The sequence below is a fragment of the Schistocerca americana genome, chromosome 5, assembly GCF_021461395.2.
Source record: "Schistocerca americana isolate TAMUIC-IGC-003095 chromosome 5, iqSchAmer2.1, whole genome shotgun sequence".
Lineage (NCBI taxonomy): Eukaryota > Metazoa > Arthropoda > Insecta > Orthoptera > Acrididae > Schistocerca > Schistocerca americana.
In genome coordinates this window covers 713153755-713175225 of record NC_060123.1, presented here as the reverse complement: position 1 = coordinate 713175225, position 21471 = coordinate 713153755, and positions in this window count along the sequence as shown.

Sequence of the window (21471 nt, the reverse complement as noted above, 5' to 3'; positions counted from 1 at the left end):
CATACGACCATCATTGGCACCAAAGCAAGCGACTCTCATCGCTGAAGACGACACGTCTCCATTCGTCCCTCCATTCACGCCTGTCGCTACACCACTGGAGGCGGGCTGCACGATGTTGGGGCGTGAGCGGAAGACGGCCTAACGGTGTGCGGGACCGTAGCCCAGCTTCATGGAGACGGTTGCGAATGGTCCTCGCCGATACCCCAGGAGCAACAGTGTCCCTAATTTGCTGGGAAGTGGCGGTGCGGTCCCCTACGGCACTGCGTAGGATCCTACGGTCTTGGCGTGCATCCGTGCGTCGCTGCGGTCCGGTCCCAGGTCGACGGGCACGTGCACCTTCCGCCGACCACTGGCGACAACATCGATGTACTGTGGAGACCTCACGCCCCACGTGTTGAGCAATTCGGCGGTACGTCCAACCGGCCTCCCGCATGCCTACTATACGCCCTCGCTCAAAGTCCGTCAACTGCACATACGGTTCACGTCCACGCTGTCGCGGCATGCTACCAGTGTTAAAGACTGCGATGGAGCTCCGTATGCCACGGCAAACTGGCTGACACTGACGGCGGCGGTGCACAAATGCTGCGCAGCTAGCGCCATTCGACGGCCAACACCGCGGTTCCTGGTGTGTCCGCTGTGCCGTGCGTGTGATCATTGCTTGTACAGCCCTCTCGCAGTGTCCGGAGCAAGTATGGTGGGTCAGACACACCGGTGTCAATGTGTTCTTTTTTCCATTTCCAGGAGTGTATGTAGTGTAACATTTTGTAGGTGGTGATAAGCAATCATAATTATGTATCAGGTTATCTGAGGCTGTTCGAAAGATCAAACCATAAGAATTAAATCTGTTGCCACATAGGTATCAAATACACGTAAGAAATTTACACTCCCAGAAAAAAAAATTATTTTTCAGCAATAAATAGTCGACAGCGGGTGCTGTATGAAATCCTGTGAAGGAATCCTTCTTAATCAATTTACCAGAAACTAAACTTAAAAAATAGAATTATCTTGATGAATCACTTAAGAAAACAAGTAAAATTGAAAAATTAAAAAAAGTTGTGGTTAGATGCTTAAGAGGCACGGACAGTTATCACGTGTCCAATGCCCTCTGTTGTATATAAACTAAAAAAGAAAAACATAGAAGACACTGATAAGCTCAGCAATATCAATATTGTCAAACATTACGACACACAGTTCATGAAGGTCTCAAGACTGGGGAACAGTCAAGTTGTCTTGACGGAAAGGGAGGTCTATGTTTTGCAGGACTATGGTCTGCCATTGGCAGTAACAAAATAAGGAACATATCACACGCTTACACTACACCCTTCCACACACTTCACGATGGTCATGCCCTCTGTGACAGTGGTCCAGGGATGCGGGCTGGCGCCTACTGGTCGCGCTCTCAGGACAAGGTGCGGCTAGTGGCAAGGGCCATCAGCCGGGTGTAGAAGGCACAGCAGGGATGTGTACCAGTGGACAGCAGCAGACATCCTTCCGCGTCGATAGAAATGGCGGCACTGGCACCAGGTGGCTTCTGTCATGGAAAGGCATCTGATCACAGATTGACTGGTCTACTCGTACAAGAGGTTGCGCCGGCCATCGCAAGAATATGAAACAGCTGTCTGACGTAAGGAAAGGGTTTGTTCAGGGCTAGCAAGGAATAGAGTGGCCTGGATGGGGCGGTACTACTGATTTGTTAACGACAAGAACCTTACGTTTTAGTCTATACAAGATAGGAGAAACTGAATTAGGGTACGGGTGTCCACACTCCTTAGCCCGAACTGCGCTGTGCTTGCAGTCCGGCCGATTGCTTGAGGACTGAGGCACTAAAGAGTGTAGTGTCAGGTCGGTGCCACTGTCACCATACGGGTGCGTCTGCTACTAGTCGTTTTACATTCCTGCGGAGTCCCCCCTCGTCTGCTGGGGCGCCACGCAGTCTGCCGCCGCGGACAGCAGGCACGTCCCCGGGTGTGGCACGGCCACACGGTCCGGCAGGTTGCTCTGCAGGACGCCTGTCAACACGTTGATACAGTCCTAGGCTGGCCTTCCCTCGGCAGTGGAAACTCCGCAGTTGGTTCAAATGGCTCCAAGCACCATGGGACTTAACATCTGAGGCCATCAGTCCCCTAGACTTACAACTACTTGGACCTAACTAAGGACATCACACACATCCATGACCGAGGCAGTATTCGAACCTGCGACTGCAGCAGCAGCGCGGTTCTGAACTGACGCGCCTAGAACACAAAGGTGCAAGAACCTTTTTGGTGTAAAAACTCAGTCTCTCCAAAACCACCCACTCTTACACAGTGCAGTACAGCTTAACAGCTTTAGGAAAACCGCAAGGCCTTGTATTTTTATGTACGCAGCAGCCTGGCAATAAATTTAGTCCTCGTGCTTCTGGTACCGTGAAGAAATTAGAAGAAGAATACAAGAATGTCGTTACTTGCTCCAAGTTGGGAGAAATGACGGAAGAAATTTATGCAAAACCTTAAAAAACAACGTTGAAACAATTTCTCGCTAACAACAAATTCGTTCAATTGGTGGATACGTGGAGTGTCCAAGCAGATTTTACAGTATATGATGAGACGTTCAGCAATAAGGAATTCAAGTAAGGTGTGCTGAGAAGTGCATTCCACCCAAATGTACTCCTATTGCTCAACTTTCTATCACTAAACCAAAAAGCAAATTGAAAGATTAGAAAGTGCCGCTGATCTGCTAAAACAGCGAGAATTAATGTCAAGGCAAGATGCTATTAAAATACATTCTGTCATCTCAGTGCTCCTGTTCCCACCCGATTAATTCGATATGCATGGTACGCATTAAGATTTAAATAGGAAAGACCTTCATTCAAAATAGTGAGCAAAGTATACTACCTGATGAAGCATATTTTGGAAAAATGTTTTCCGCCAAAAAATGCTATAGGAGTCGTTCACACTCATCGGGAGACAGCTCTGCGGGATGCTGTGATGTAGATCCAGTTACGCTGTAGAGCGCCAGTGATTGACAGTAAGACATTTATTAGGCAGTAGAGGATTGCCTTCCAGAACACAGCACACACATCTACATCTACATGACTACTCTGCAATTCACATTTAAGTGCTTGGCAGAGGGTTCATCGAACCACAATCATACTATCTCTCTACCATTCCACTCCCGAACAGCGCTCGGGAAAAACGAACACCTAAACCTTCCTGTCCGAGCTCTGATTTCTCCTATTTTATTTTTCATGATCATTTTGACCTATGTAGGTTGGGCTTAACAAAATATTTTCGCATTCGGAACAGAAAGTTGGTGACTGAAATTTCGTAAATAGATTTCGCGGCGACGAAAAACGTCTTTGCTTAAATGACTTCCATCCCAACTCGCGTATCATATCTGCCACACTCTCTCCCCTATTACGTGATAATACAAAACGAGCTGCCCTTTTTTGCACCCTTTCGATGTCCTCCGTTAATCCCACCTGGTAAGGATCCCACACCCCGCAGCAATATTCTAACAGAGGACGAACGAGTGTAGTGTAAGCTGTCTCTTTAGTGGACTTGTTGCATCTTCTAAGTGTCCTGCCAGTGAAACGCAACCTTTGGCTCGCCTTCCCCACAATGTTTTCCATGTGGTCTTTCCAACTGAAGTTGTTCTTAATTTTAACACCCAGGTACTTAGTTGAATTGACAGACTTGAGAATTGTACTATTTATCGAGTAATCGAATTCCAACGGATTTCTTTTGGAACTCATGTGGATCACCTCGCACTTTTCGTTATTTAGCGTCAACTGCCACCTGCTACACCATACAGCAATCTTTTCTAAGTCGCTTTGCAACTGATACTGGTCTTCGGATGACCTTACTAGACGGTATATTACAGCATCATCTGCGAACAACCTAAGAGAACTGCTCAGATTGTCACCCAGGTCATTTATATAGATCAGGAACAGCAGAGGTCCCAGGACGCTTCCCTGGGGAACACCTGATCAGTTTTACTCGATGATTTGCCGTCTATTACTACGAACTGCGACCTTCCTGACAGGAAATCACGAATCCAGTCGCACAACTGAGACGATACCCCATACGCCCGCAGCTTGAGTAGAAGTCGCTTGTGAGGAACCGTGTCAAAAGCTTTCCGGAAATCTAGAAATACGGAATCAACTTGAGATCCCCTGTCGATAGCGGCCATTACTTCATACGAATAAAGAGCTAGCTGCGTTGCACAAGAACGATGTTTTTTGAAACCATGCTGATTACATATCAATAGTTCGTTCCCTTCGAGGTGATTCATAATGTTTGAATACAGTATATGCTCCAAACCCCTACTGCAAACCGACGTCAATGATATAGGTCTGTAGTTCGATGGATTACTCCTACTACCCTTCTTAAACAGTGGTGCGACCTGCGCAATTTTCCAATCTGTAGGTACAGATCTATCGGTGAGCGAGCGGTTGTATATGATTTGTAAGTAGGGAGTCAGGAGTCAGGCTCCAGGTCCACCTGGAGATATCGTTGGCATATAGGGTTCCACTCACAGCCACCACTTAGGAAACAGGATCCGGCAGCACCTGTGTCTGCCACAGGTAAGGCATGAGCGGCAGTGTCCCCCATCTCGATGAGGCACCACGCACTGTGTCAGGTCACTCCGGCAGGCCTGCAGGTGGTGGCGTGCTCTGAGGCGGTGCATGTGGCTGTGACGTCATGTGTCCTGGTATTCTCTCGCTGTCAGCTCTCCTAGTGACTCCAGACTCCCGCATCTTCGCCTGCTAGAAGCTATACTTATTGTTGCGTTGAACCTACACTTCCTTGCGACACTGTGCTTGGTATCGCTGGGCTTACATGGTCCCACTACCCTTCACTTGCAGACCTGGGCGCTCAGTCGTATCCCCGCGCAGTGATAGGTCGCAAATTGCTCAGTATTTTCATATGCCGGGTATGCTATCCTGAGTCATAATATCAATTATTGAAATGGTTCAAATGGCTCTGAGCACTAAGGAACTTAACATCTGAGGTCATCAGTCCCCTAGAACTTAGAACTACATAAAGCTAACTAACCTAAGGACAGCACACACATCAATGCCCGAGGCAAAATTCGAACCTGCGACCGTAGCGGTCACGCGGTTCAAGGCTGAAGCGCCTAGAACCGCTCGGCCACAACGGGCGGCGTCAATTTTTCAATTTGCATTATCTGCAATAAAATCATCCTACATATTATGCACCAGTACTTACACGTTGTACAACTTAAGGTATAAACTCTTGCTACATATTATGCACCAGTACGTACACGTTATACAACTTAAGGAATTCTTCCATTACCGCGCAACTAATTTACATGATTTTCAACAGTTGATAAATCGAAGCGACAAAGTAGGATTTTGCAAAAGTCATTTCTTACACACTAATACAAACATTCATTTGTTAGTTTACACGTAATTTCCTTACTTGTGTGAGCTTTGTTTGCAAACCAATCAGTGCGTACGATATGTACAGGTAAATCCGAACAGTGCACTGACTTTCGTTTAAAACACAAGTAGTTTACATAAATCGCAATCAGAGCCACTACTATGCTGGCGAATATCACGCTCATGATCTTGATTCTAGGTTGTTGTCCGTCGCAGTATTTCTGTATGTGCTGGCACATTTGTTCGGCTATAATTCGCCCTTTTTGCGTTGGTAATGGTTTGTCTTAGTGGGCGTAGAAATTATGAATTCAGGGTATCATTTATGTAGGTTACGTTCCGGGTAGGCCGCATCTCTAGAGCCTCTCGAGCCAGGACAACGCAGGTAGCTTCCAGTTCAGCCTTTCGCGGCTGCGGGGTCTCAGCTTTGTCTGCCCGGCCGGCAGGGTGTTTTAAAATTTGCACGGAGTGATACTTGCACGGAGCACGGGGCTCCGAGGGGCGAACCGCCTGTTCGCAGGTACCGGCAGGCATTCTAGGAAATCTGGCTGTTCAGCTCTGCTGCTCGTGCGAGCTGGCTCGCTCTCACACCACATCAGTGAGCAACCGTGAATCGCTCCGCCGTGGTTCATTAACGCGTATCGTTAAAAATTTATTTTTGAGACTCTTGTATTAATGAGAAGTGACAGTAAAATTCCACATAATGAGAACTCACAATGTAATTCAGCATATTTTTAATATTTTGATCATGCAAAGAACGTGAGGCGGTTAAGTGAGAAACGTGTGAAACGTCCCCTTAGAAAAATTTATACAAGACTGTGCTTAACCTGACACACAATATTTTTTTAGCGCAACGCAATCTGACTTTCAAAATTCCCTACAAAGGAATGGCCCTGACTAACATTAAACTATACCTTTCACAAATCACTTACCTCACAAAAATCTTCGATGCTCAAGCTACTGCAATACAGCGAGCACCACTACTGCCAGCTAAATAAAAGATTCAAACTACTGAAGGAACTAACTACTGATAGGGATAGTTAGCAAATGAAAGATATTAATAGAGAACAAACAATGTATTTACCTTGATATCATCATATATAAATATAGCAGTTCATGACAAATTTCAAAACTCCGCCATCTCTCTCCCCACATCCACCACTGCTGGCGGCTCCCCTCCAACTGCGCAACGCTACGCACTGTTCACATCCAGCTGCCGCTGCCCAACACTACAATGGCGAGTATTACAACAATGCAAAGCAGCCACAGACTGCACACAGCACAGCCAGTGATTTTCATACAGAGGTGGCGTTACCAATAAAAAAACCTAAACAGCCTACTTACATAGCCCCCATGCTCCCCACAAAAAATTTTACAAATTGGATTGGGCAGTGGCCAATACAGATTTGAAAAAAAATTTTCATAATTACAATAACAAAGAAATCAAATGCACACATTTATTGATACAATGTTGGTCAAAAGCTAAAAATTTCTCACAGTCCATAAAGACAGTCCAGATTGTTCATCACAGTAAAAATGCAGAGTTTTTCTCAAAGTCTGAGCAGTAAAAGGAAATGCACACAGAAGTAGTGGATTTCCATGCAGTCTTGAAGAAGTAGTGTTGTCCTTCCAACGGAAAGACAGTGCTGCCTCTTGACATGCATACAGGTAATGGGCCACAACAGAGCAAACCTACAGCAGAGTCAGTCGAAATTTTGAAGAGTATTGGTAGGTAGGTCATCACAGAGCAGACCCACTGTAGTCCTGGTAGAGATTACGGTATTGGTGGGCCACCAGAGTAGCAGACCCACTGCAGTCCTTGTAGAAATAATGATATTGATGGATCATCAAAGATGTAGACCCACTGTAGTCCTTGTAGAGATAGCCAGCAGCCATCTGTTGTGACTGTGCAGGTGCACAATCACCATTGAAGAGTCTTGCGGATAATATAGCAAGTCCATAATCCACCACTTATGCACTCACAAAGTTTTGGGAATTGTCCTTAGAACCAGCAATGCTGTTATCCAGTCCCTTGCTGAATTAGTAACACACGTGCAAACACTAACAGTCCCTACTTCTCACATATTGTCCATATACTATGACCAACTGAAACGTGTGCAGTGAAATGTAACTTACAAGTTACTTAATTTGATGAACTGGTGTCAATTACAATTTTATAACATAAGAATACAATTACAAAGGTACAAAATGCATCATTAAAGAACATAACAATACAGATAACATTCGTGGTACAGGCTTTACAAAAGAATCGAACTAACATATACATCAGTGTTACAGCAATTATGACATAAGTAAATACATAAAAGATCAGAATAACTTTCGAAACATCAACTTCACACATGAGCATTAACACAAAACAGAATAAAAAATGTCTAAACATATTTACAAAGTAAATAACACATTATTAATGCCAATTGTATTTGAGGATAACAGTATTCCTCGTCATAGTGAATGTAACTTAGTATTAGAAGAGAAAAAAGTTCTATGAAACAGTACACAGAGACAGGAAGAAAACAAATACACAAGGGTACATAAACATATAGTGGGATAACACGAAAGGGAAAGGACAGGGTTTGTTTTACTGCAGTATTTTGCATGGAGATCTCCCTTTGTTCATTATTACTCCCAAAAAGTCCTATCTAAGCCTGCTTTCTGTATTCTGTTCATATTTCTTTCAAAATAATTATTTCTGATTGTACAATACTCATTTGGGCCCAAATATTTTTCATATAACTTCGCAATGCATTCTTTACCTATTCTCCATAGTCAGTTTCTTATATAGTCTACCCCCTCTTAAGCTGACTTAAATCTACTGAGCTCAGATGCTAAACTAAGGGACGAGGCAATGCAGCAGCACATAAAACAATTAATATAAACAGCAATGAAAAAAAAATGGAAAATCGCAAAGCAAGCTACAGTAAATCTAAATTACCAAGCAATTCAACATTACAACTAATATGAGGCAATGCACAGCAAACAAAAAAATAAATCTGGCTTAGCAGAGTAACACAAATTAAAGTTCAGTAGCACTATGCCTGGCAAACAGCAGCTTATATCTAAACATGACATAGCTCAAGCAGAAAAAATAGTACACTAAAGATAACAATGCAGATAAGGGAAATGTATAATCACATCTTAATGTCTAAGTAATTAAAGTGGTGCACCACAACAACTTATTGTAAAAGAAATATTACCATGTACTTGAAAAGAATATTATGTATGCAGTTACTGTTACTAGTCCCTTCTTATTGTTCTTTCCTTTCCAAGTGGTCCTTTCTTGAAGAATGTGGATCACAAAATTATTATTTAATAGATCTGTTGACAGAAAGTGTTCACATTAGCAAATGCATTTAATTTTATTTTATGAAACCAATGCTGCAACACAGCTGGAAACCAGATATTAAACAAAATGAGCAATCTCTTAACTACAAAGACAATAGATGTAAAATGTTTCTAATCATTTCATTAGGCATTTTAGTAAATATCATAAATTACGAGCTCCACAGTATGCTTTCAACAAGGAAATGTCAATAGCGAGGACAATGGCCTCCCCTTTCTTTTTTTCTACCTGTGCCGCTGAAAGGCTAATGGCTTTTTTTCGGGCGGCTGTCGCCCAGGTGGGTGCCCGCGACGCATTACGTGCAGGTGGTCACTTAACTTTCTTACGGAAATATTTAGTACAGCAGTTTCCGTTACAGTGACAGTCTCACATAAAAATATTTCACAGGTCAAGAATTAGTGTTGCAAATCTGTAGAAAGAAAATCCTATAAATATAAGTCTCCAAATAAAATATTCGTCAGCATTGTGATACAGTCACGCATTGACGCACATTTCATAACTCTTAAAGTACGATTCTTGGTTTCCAACATACTTCTTATTCCTCATATACGGTAGCATCATCTTATTGATCATAAACATATCTCAACAGCATAGTACACATCGTCGTCGTAATAATAACATCATAACACCTCAGTCAAATCTCAAAAACGTCCTAGCTTTCTCTAATAATTTCAAAACCTAAAAAAAAATTCTCTGCTCATTTCAATAGTGTCATCTATCTCAAATGTACTTTAAAATCATGATCCCATCCCAAATACATAATTAAATGGTTCCAAAAAAATATGAACAGTTCACAAAGTACAGACAAAATACAATTTCATAAGTGCGAAATTATCCAACTGTGTAATTGCGTAAACATGTGTCACTGACATAAAAAAAATTTTTGTTTCTCTGTTAAATACTCAGATAGCTGTGTAATTCTGTGTTGGAGAAATATGGTACCGATGTGTAAAGTTGTATAAGCAAATACCATATTAGCTAGGGATCCTTGTGCTTGCCACACACATGGTACACAAAGTAAGTGTGTACCCCCCTGAGGATTAATGTAATTATACCCTCAGGTGTTACAGATTACAGCAATGGAATGAAATGTATCATGGAAAAACTTCATATCATTGTACTTCAAATATCTTTAAAAATAAATGTTTTAAGTACAAAATTAATCACTCAAATGCGTGTCCTGTAGCGCTAAATGTGCGTCTTGCTGTAAGATAATTCTGTGGAAGTGTCATAATTATCGTCCTCCGAAAGCTAAGTTCTGCAGAAGTCAATGTACTTACCCCATAATAAACGAGAGTGAAATGCTTTGTGTATAGATATCGTAATTATTATGTACATTACTGTGATCAAGAAAATACTATACTGTAAAGTATTGTTGTGCTACGAAAAAGGCCCTCACATTGTAGCTTACTACTAAAACATGTTTTGCTTTCCAGAAGAATTCAGAAAAACTGTGCGGATATAAAACAGATACACCGCAAAAGCAACATTGTAAATTGTCACTCATTAGTAGCGTCGTGATATAATCGTGTATCTGTCAAAGAAACCAAATGCTAAGTCATCATTAATTCCACAGAAAGTACTTTAAATCCAGAATGTATTTTCAAGTAAACCAAAATGTTGCATTAAAATCTCATTAGCAGTACTGGTAAATGTTCTAAGTATGTGAGCCTTATAGTCGTTACGTAATCGTGCAACTAACAAGCAAGAATGTACACACACAATAACACTGTGTCGTATGTTCACTATAACAATGCATTCGTAATTTCTGTTTAAATAAGTTCTCTTCGTTCTTGACTGGATATTTAACTTCAAAGATTGTTGCATGGTAACAGTTTTTAAAGCATACTAGTGACGTGAAGTGAAACGTTTTATGGCAAAGACAAAGTTAAAAAGCAGATTATCTTTCAATAAACGGTTTTACATGTGAAATGTGGTGTAAACCTTTACTCTTCCTAGTACGCAGAGTTTCAACTTCAACGCAATTATCATGTGGTATACGTCGGATTCTGTAAGGTCCATTGTAAACTAGAAAGAATTTGTGACTCAAGTGTTTCTTCTTATGTGACAATGAATGAGCTTTAATGAGAACTTTCTGACCAATATATAATTTCTTTGCATTTGCTTTACCGTGTAGTTCTCTCCTTTTGTCTGCTGCAGATTTTATATTTTTAAGAGCCAAATCAATTATGTCTTTGTGTCGAAGTTTACGTGTATTCGGGAAAGGTACAAGCTCTCTGATTCTGTTCGGTGGTTCTTCATTCTTCAGTACAAGAGTAGGTGGTAAAGCAGTGGAATCATGAAGCATTTCATTCAGCACATTTTGAAATAATTGTAGAATCTGTCCCAATGCTGATGCTTTCTGTGACAATAAAGTCTGCAAAGCTTATTGATTTCTTTCATAATATGTTCAGACGGGTTGCAATGTGGTGAGTACAATGAAATAAAAACAGGTTTGATTTTATGATTCCGAAGCGTGCGTGACCAAACAGCAGATCTAAATTGCGGTCCGTTATCTGAAATGACTTTAGCAACGTGGCCAACTTCACGTAAGAAATTTTTAACAAAGGCGTTGGAGACAGATCGTCCAGTGGCTTTACGTAACGGAGTGAAAGAAACAAATTTTGAAGTAAGTTCAACAGCGACTGGAACGTACGAAAATCCATTGGATGTTCTGACAAGCGGTCCCAAGAGATCAACAGCAGCAAATTCTTTTAATTTAGAAGGAATAATAGGAAACAACGGAGCACGATGTGAGACAGTAGATGGTTTCGCCTTTTGACAAAGTTTACAAATAGACAAGACTCTTCGAATTCTTTTTTCCATATTGTTAAAATAACAAGTCGTTCGAAGAATATGATAACATTTTCGTGGACCAAAATGTGCGTAGCTGAAATGAATGTACCAAATGAGCTTATTAACAAAATCGTCAGGAATGCAAAGTACCCATAGCTTGTCATCAACAGTGGAGCGTTTGAACAGTATGTTGTTTCTAACCAGATAATAATGCCGAATCTGACTGTGTGTCTTTTCATGCCATTTGCTCTTGATGTCTTTCCAAATCGGATCTTTATCTTGTTCATGAGCAATGTCCTTTAAAGATGTGGTGATGAAGTTTTCAAAGGCGACTTTCTGAATGTAAAGAATACTGAAATTTTTATCGAGGTTGCCTTCTGAGGTACTTTTCTCAAGCCCAGCCGGTGCGCGTGACAGTGCGTCCGCAACAATGTTCTCCTTGCCGGGAATGTAGACTATTGTGAAGCGGAATTCTTGCAGAAACAATGCCCAACGTTTTAACCTGTCATGATTTAATTTTGAAGACATAAGAAATTGTAATGCACGATGATCACTGTATACTTTTACGTGCTTACCAGAAAGAAAGAAACGGAATTTGTTAAATGCCCAAACGATAGCTAACGCTTCTAATTCAGTAACGGAATAATTTTTTTCAGATTTTGTTAGCACTCAGCTAGCAAAAGCAATGGTTTTCTGAATGGTAGTGTCATTTTCTATGGCTTCTTGAAATAAATGGCACCAAGACCGACTTTAGAAGAATCCGTGCTAAGGCAGAAATCTTGTGACAGATCTGGATGAGCTAAGATTGGCGCGTGAAGTAACGCTTCTTTCAAAGAATTGAATTCCAATTGTGCTTGTTCGTCCCAGTTCCAAATAGTATTTTTTCCAGTGAGAGAACAAAGTTTTGGTGTAACAAGAATTTGCATTTTCAGAAAACGACGGTAAAAATTTACGAGACCTAGAAAACTGCGGACTTGTCTTTTTGTGGATGGAACTGGAATGGCTCTGATTGCTTCTAACTTTTCAGGATCCGGCTGAATGCCTTCAGAAGAAATAATATGTCCCAAAAACTTCACCTTTGTCCTACCGAATTCAGACTTTTCCAAGTTCACTGTAATTCCAGATTCTGCAAAAATACGTAACAAACTGTTGAGGATGCGATTATGTAGTTCCCATGAAGCTTCTGCTATTAGAATATCGTCCACATATAAGGTGATGTGACGTTTTAAGAACTCAGGTAATATGGAATTTAGCCCGCGAATGAATGCTGCTGAAGAAATGTTCAAACCAAAGGGAAGTTTCCGAAACTGATAACAAACGCCGAAACAAAGGAAAGCTGTGTATTTTCTACATTCTGGATGAAGTTCGATCTGATAAAAGCTGGATCTGAGATCAATGGAAGACAACACTTTTACACCATTAAAATTTTGAAGAAGTTCTTCCAACGTTTGCGGCCTGTCTGTTTCAGGAATAATGATCGAATTGATTTGTCTCGAATCTATGACAAGCCTGATCGCTCCATTTTTCTTCTCAACAACATGTAATGGATTGTTGTATGAGCTTACTGCAGGCTCAATAATGCCCTCGTCAAGCATAGATTGTATTTCTGTTCTAACACGGTCCCTATAATGTGCTGGAATTACATATGGTCTAACACAAAATTTAGTATGCTCACGAACACGAAATTGGTATTGAAATCCCTTGATTTTTCCTGTTTTATAAGTAAAAACTGTGGAATGTTCTTGTAAAATCTCAAAAAGGTCCTGCCTATCAGTGTCATTACAATTCTCAATTGTTTGAATTTTATTCTGAATTAACTCATTAATTTCAAATATGCCGTCGATATCATCCCTGTCACTTCTTGCAGAGTGATTGTTAGTGTCTAGTTCCGTAGAAAATGCCGAACTGTTGTCCAACAGAAGGTAAAGCCGATTGATTTCTTCGTCATGGTTTGAGAGCCAATGTTAAAATTTCAAAGCTATTGACTTACCTTCCTTCTCTAAACTTATTTCAGCATCATGAAAGTTTAAGATTGCTTTGAATTCATTCAAAAAGTCTACTCCCAATATAATTTCCGTCGACAATAATGGAACAATAAGAAAGTTCGTAGAGAAGCTGTGGCTTTGACAAAAGAATTCTAAGTTGGTTTGTTGGCGTACATCTACACTTTTTCCAAAGATTGCACCTTGTAATTTAATCTTACGTAACGGAAGTGTGGGGCAATCGTTCGATTTGTTGCATTTGCTAAAGGCTGTTTCAGTAATTACTGAGATGGGACTGCCAGAGTCAAGTACTGCCGTAAATTTTACGTCATTTACAGTAATGTGAATCACAGGATATGCAATGTTGTTAAGTTTTACATCGTGTTCCTGGAGTAAGATGTCCCTAATGTCTTCCATTTTTACGTAATTACTAGCTACGGCAGCTGCGTCATCAGTTTCATAAGTACGTTTTGTTGCTGCCAGCGGTGTGAGTCATTGCCTATTGTCTCTTTGTTGGCGCGTGTCGTTATTGGGATTTGCAGACCTAACTTCTACAAATTCACCGTGACGAGAGGGCCCTGCTCTGTTTGAATCCCGCCAGTTCTGATGCAATTCAGGTCTGTCGTTACGATCATATCGTCTGTCGTCATGTCGGTAGATTCCATAGTTTCTTTCTTGTCGGTCACATGGTGGAGAATTTCTCCCTGAATAGTAACTGCGCTCTGGTCCGTTGCGTCTAAAGTTATTCTGTCACCCTTGATAGTATTTATTTTGGTTCCCATATTGTCTGTTTCTCTTATTGTCTCTGTGATAGTCATTACCACGGAGAGGTGATCTTTCCCTGTAGTTATTACTACTCTGCCAACGGTTGTCATACGGGTGGTGTCTGTTTTGGTCACGATTTGTGTTGTGAGAATAGCCTTGTCGTGTCAAGTTATTACTTCTTTCATCGCGGAATTGCGACGGATGTGACCTGTAATTGTTGTGTTCCTGGTTTCGCGTTCCGCGATTGTCAGTGTCAATTTCTAATTCTTATAAGAGTCCCTGAAATGCTTCAATGTCGTCTTTGCAACGTCCTGCCAAAATAATATGTCGTAAATGTTCAGGCAGTTTGATTAAACAAATGCGGATGAGTTCTGAGGGGCTGTATGGGTTTGAAAGATACTGATTCTTATGCAACATGTCATCAAAATATTTCATAAGACTGGAAAATTCAGATTGTTCGAAACGTTTCATCATTATGATGCTATGTTTTACTCGGTCTTGTGTGGCTTGAGACCAATATGCTGAGAGGAAGGCGTGGTAAAACTCTCGTTCACTGTGGCAATCGTGAATTACCGATCGCATTCTTACAGCTGGTTCATTCTCCAAGTAGCCACACATAAATTCTAATCTGTGTTCTAACGACCAGTTGGGAGGAAAACAATGCGAGAATTGATGGAGCCACGCTTGTGGATGAATGTCGTTGCTAGAATTCTTAAATGTTTTGATTTTACGTGTAGTAATGAACAGCTTATAGTCAAAATCATCATGTCGGCGAGTCGCATATCGGTCATTGTTAGGTCGTGTCGGCCGTTCCATCTCAAAATTCGGTGCACATTGCCAATTTCTTTCATAACTTCCGAAATGCCCTGTGTTATTATTTTGTGGCTGTTCCGTATTTCTGTGTCCCTCTTCCCGTATTGGGGCGCGAGTATCCTCTGAAATACGTAATTCTTGTATTACCTGTGTCAGCTGATCTTGTACTTCCCGGATTTCTCTTTTGTACTGTGTATTGATTTGATTTTGATTCTGTTTGAATTTTCTAATTTGTTCATACTCTTCTGTGTCAGTGAAGGCTACAGGTCTTGTGTCATTCAGATCATCATCTACCTTTGTAGATAAGATAGTGACCTTATCCGAAAGTTCGGCTACTTTCTCCGATAGTGAACACATTTCCTCAGTGTGTTTTTCTGAACCAAGTTTCAGAGTGTCCATTTGTGTTGAAATCGTATCTACTGTGTCCTTTAAGTTTTCTTGAGTTTTTGCAAGTTGCGTAACCGAATCGGTAGATGCAACTGAGTCAATTTTAGCTTGCAATGTGTTGTGATTTTCATGAACAATAGTTTGCAGTTCTTTTACGGCTGCTTCATGGTTCTGTAATGCATTTTCATGATGCAAAAAAATAGGTTGGAAATGCTCACAAATTTGTGTTTTTACGTCATTACAGACTTTCTGACATTTAGATTCGATGTTATGTAACTCAGTAGTTAAATCTTCACGTGTTTGTTCAAGTGTGGTGTGAAGATTTTGTTCCATTGCGTATAACTGTTGCTGTGTTTGTCTCTGGTGTTGTTCCATTGTGTCTAACTTTTGAAGCTTTTGCTGTGTTTGTCTCTGATTTTGTTCCATTGTGTCTAACTTCTGAATCTTTTGCTGTGTTTGTCCCATTTGTTGTATTAATTGTAATAACAATGCATTGGTGTCTGAAACATGTTCCTCAGTGCTTTTCGGCAGTGAATTTGCACCGGCAACATTCACATTTTGACAAGCGGAAAATGTGTCTTGACTCATTTGAGAAAACGGTGAGAACCCAAAACCTGAGTCTGCAGTATTTGCAATATTGTGTTCTGTCATTCCCGATTCCTGATGCGAGCTGTTGCCGACCAATCGATCGATAACGCTTCCCTGTTCACTACCTGTTTCACTGTCTACACCATTGTTTGCCGCCCGCTCCATTTCCCTATGCGCAATTACCAAATTACTACTTTGAACATTAGTTAATTCATTACTCTGCGGCGCTAACACACTGCTTTCGTCTTCACTGTCATTTCTCAGTTTACTTTGGAGCCTAGTATTACGTTTTTCACACGCCATAATTGTCACAATATTTCACACGATAACACAGAAAAGCACAATTTGAAGAGCAAAATAAAATAACATAGCAATGGAAATAATGTCTACTTAATTGCCAGCGCAGCTGCGAAATACTTGGTGCAAATCTACATGCATGCCACAACTGTTTTACAGTACAAAAATGAAAAACTACAACTACAAAGGAAATTCTCTCTACGATTACGCGCTATCAATAAACAATAGCTACACTAATTACACAAACTACAATTAAAAAATCAGAAGATTCCAGTGAGGTATCCTCGGCTAAGGGTCGACGTATGAAACGTCCCCTTAGAAAAATTTATACAAGACTGTGCTTAACCTGACACACAATATTTTTTTAGCGCAACGCAATCTGACTTTCAAAATTCGCTACAAAGGAATGGCCCTGACTAACATTAAACTATGCCTTTCACAAATCACTTACCTCACAAAATTCTTCGCTGCTCAAGCTACTGCAATACAGCGAGCGCCACTACTGCCAGCTAAATAAAAGATTCAAACTACTGAAGGCACTAAGTACTGATAGGGATAGTTAGCAAATGAAAGATATTAATAGAGAACAAACAATGTATTTACCTTGATATCATCATATATAAATATAGCAGTTCATGACAAATTTCAAAACTCCGCCATCTCTCTCCCCACATCCACCACTGCTGGCGGCTCCCCTCCAACTGCGCAACGCTACGCGCTGTTCACATGCAGCTGCCGCTGCCCAACACTACAATGGCGAGTATTACAACAATGCAAAGCAGCCACAGACTGCACACAGCACAGCCAGTGATTTTCATACAGAGGTGGCGTTACCAATAAAAAAACCTAAACAGTCTACTTACACATGGTATTTCTTACGACTGTTGCATTCTTATGATAACCGCTATTTTAGGACAAAATTAAATTGATAAATTTATGTTTCGTCACAATTTTACACTAGGGAACCAGAGAAACTGGTACACATGCCTAATATGGTGTAGGGCACCCACGAGCTCTCGTAAGTGCCGCAACACAAATATGAGGTACTACCTGGAGGAACTGACCTATGGATCCTCCTGGGCTGTCCATAAATCGCAGGAGTGCGATGGGAAAGGAGATCTCTTCCGAACAGCACATTGCAAGACATCCCAGATACGCTCAATAATGTTAATGTCTGGGGAGTTCGGTGGCCAGTGGAAGTGTTTAAAAACGGATGAGTGTTCCTGGAGCCGCTCTGTAGTAATTCTGGAAGTGTGGGGTGCCGACTTGCCCTGCTGGAACTACCCGAGTCCGTAGGAATGCACAGTGAACATAAACGGATATAGGTGATCAGACAGGATGCTTACCTACTGTCACCTACCAGTCGTATCCAGAAGTATCAGGGGTCCCATATCATTGCAACTGCACACGCTCCACACCACTACAGAGCCTCCACCACCCTGAATAGTCATCTCCTCACATGCATGGTACATGCATTAACGGTCTCCATACCCGTACACGTCCATCTGCTCGATAAAATATGAAACGAAATTCGTCCGACCAGGCAACATGTTTCCAGTCATCAATAGTTCAATGTCGTTGTTGACGTGCCCAGGCGAGGCGTAAAGCTTTCATCCCATACCGAAGATGTTTCGTTGAATGATTCGCACGCTGATACTTGTTGACGGCTCAGCAATGAATTTTGCAGCAGTCTGCTGAAGGGTTGCACTTCTGTCGCGTTGAACGATTCTCTTCACTCGTCGCTGGTCCCGTTCCTCCAGGATCTTTCTCCGGCAGCAACGATGTCGGAAATTTGATGTTTTACCGGACTGACGATATTCACTGTACATCGTTACCTCGGAGATGCAGTGTCCCGTCGCTCGTGCGCCGACTATAGCACCAAGTTCAAACTTGCTTAAATCTTGGTAACCTGCCATTGCAGCAGCGGTAACCTACTTAACAACTGCGACAGGCACTTGTTGCCGACCGCAGCGCTGCATTCCTCTCTGTATTTGAATACTCATGCCTGTACCAGTTTCTTTGGCGGTTCTGTGTATTAAAACGTACTTGTAAAATCACAGTATGTGCATGAATATTAATATATTTGCTTGTCAGCAAAGCATCAACGTCTGGCACCACTTTTCGAGTAATGCTAATTCGAGGACATGCTCTTGAGCTGAAGTCGCCTGGTGAGCTCCTGTGGCTGGGTTTCATTCTCTTCATTGCGTAAAACAGCAGCTTGGACATGTAAGTCTAAACATCGACATAATCGCAGCTAGGGACTTGTAAGGTCTTGAAAATTTAAACTACGAGATTAATTTTGCTATGAAACTAGTCAGCAAACGTCACATTATACGTGTATAAGTCCTAGCTGTAGCCGAGTTTTCACACTGTCAGCGTAACCCGAAATCAATAAAACTGCGCAACTCTTTACAAGCTGAAAAGCAGTAAGGAAACTTGATATAACTGCAGATTCATTCGATGGGTGTTCCTCCTGAGTACAAAAATGTATTTTCACAGTGATAATGGTGGGAAAATTATTGCGACGTTTATTTCTCTGCTCCTACATGATAAATACGTTTTTCTGTCATATCGCTTAAGTGCGGGCATCTTTTTATCTTTATGAGAAAATATTTTTACATCGGCTTCTTGCTGTTCGTCTTCTTTAGAAGAAATCTATGGACTTGGCATCCTGCACTACTCCTTTAACGCTGATGTGTCTGACCGTTTTGAAGCTCGTAACCCGAACATCATGCTACTTCTCATCCCTTTAAAAACAGGTACTTTCAATTTCAAGGACGATTCCACCCTAATACTTCATTCTTTAAAGAAATTAAATGCTGTTTCACATCAATGGAGTGCTTACTCTTAGATCCCAAAACTATTTGGCTCTATTCCAGTAACAAGTCTGTCTAAGAAATTTTGGAGATACGGACTGGGCAAGGGGCTGTGGCACATCGAAAAATGCCAAAGACAATTTTTGGTATCTATCACCATCAAACAGAAGAAGCCGACCGTGCCGGCCACTATGGCCGAGCGGTTCTATGCGCTTCAGTCCGGAACCGCGCTGCTGCTACGGTCGCAGGTTCGAATCATACCTCGGGCATGGATGTGTGTTATGTGCTTAGGTCAGTTACGTTTAAGTAGTTCTAAGTCTAGAAGACTTATGATCTCAGATGTTAAGTCCCATAGTGCTCAGAGCCATTTGAACCATTTGAACTCCGACTGTGGTACAAACTTAAACTGGGAAAAACAAATTGCAAGATTTCCAGGATAACTAAAACGAAACAATTGGCAGACAGTCGTTGGAAATCAGTTAAATTTGCCTGTTGACTGTGTAAATATAAATTTAGGGCAAACACTGCTGTTTTTTTTCAGGACAATCAACAAGCTCCAACGAAAAATGCGCTACCTTAGAATCAGATATTCCTACCACAGCGCGTCCTCAAGAAGACGTTAAGTAGATTTTTACTTAGAAAAATCAAGACTGGAACAGGGACAGGGAACTTTGTGCAAGAAATTGGCTTTGGCCTTCCCCAGAATACGTCGCAGGTAGCGGCCGACAGGCCGGAGTATCCTACTTCTGGAACACCCCGTCCATTACCAACAGTGTCCTGGGCTCGAATCCATGAAAACTGCGCCCAATGAAATTTGTGCCCAACCAGAAATCTGTGAAATTGGCGCCCAATACCTACTCCCTTTGTGTCACGTCTTACTTGCAATCGGACCGTCGTAATTACCCTAAATTACCTGCTTCCCAGACACGGTCGAACTGCGCCCCCATAGACCTCCTCTAGAACAGAAGCCGACTGTATCCACAAATAGCCTTACTATCGCTCCAGCTGTCGTGGAGTTGGCATCGTGCGACTTGCATATTTTCGTCTCAGTAGTTCCGATATGGAAGTTTCAACGACCATTCGCGGTAATCCAGGTTGCTACTACGAAGGTTTATCTCTACATTGTGAAGAGAACGACAAAAGACGGCACTAGCCGTGACGTGGCGCTCCTCAAGATAGAAACCAAACCACTGCCAAGGAATGCTTAAAACCAACGATCCGACGGTGCTTTCTTCGCTCGAGCATCAGCGCGGAGCTCCAGATGAAGCTCGGTCGGAAGTAAGGAAGGCTCTGAACGAAGCGAAGAAAAGGGCACGAGAGGAAGAGACTTATATTTCCAAAATGTATTCAGAGGAGCTGGGTTGCTTGCGTAGCCGAGGTTATGATTTTGTCACTGAAATTCCCAAGCAGTAAGCAAAGAAGAGAACTTTGTACTGCCACTGGAGAAAATCACAGGGGAATGAGAGAGATCCGCAGAAAAGAGAAGAAATTGATCTCAAAGCAGTTATTAGCTATGAATCATGGCAGCAGCTTTCTGTTAAGCGACGGCATATTAGGAGAAAGAATAACGGTTTTTCGCGGAGGAGCAGATAGAGAGGCTATAAGAAGTAAACAAGACTTTATGGGTGGAACGTTCTTGCTGCAGCAAACAATTTTCACAAATATACACAATTCACGCCGACTCTTGGAGTACAAATAACGCGACAAACATCTACACAGTTGCATTACTGCCAGACGAAAGGAGAGACACATACATCCGTCTCTTCCGAAATTTGTTGGAAAATATTTCAGAATGGAAACTTGAAAACGTGACCATACATTTCGAATCAGCAACGATTTCTGCGGTTGTACTACCAACAGCCAAAGTAAATGGCTGTTATTTCCACATGAAAATGTGTCTCTGGAGAAAAATGCAAGGTCTGGGTTCAAAAATTGGTTCAAATGGCTCTGAGCACTATGGGACTTAACCTCTGAGGTCATCAGTCCCCTAGAACTTAGAACTACTTAAACCTAACTAACCTAAGGATATCACACACATCCATGCCCGAGGCAGGATTCGAACCTGCGACCGTAGCGGTCGCGCGGTTCCAGACTGAAGCGCCTAGAACCGCTCGGCCACGTCGACCGGCTGGAAGGTCTGGGACTTTCTCATTAATACAAAGAAAATGAAGAAGTAAGACGACAAATTCACATGTCTGTTGTGCTGGCTTTTCTACGGCCAGAAGGTGTATGTGACTGCTGGCTGGAGATACCCTTAAAGGCACAGGATATCCCAAGCTTTCTGAGTTT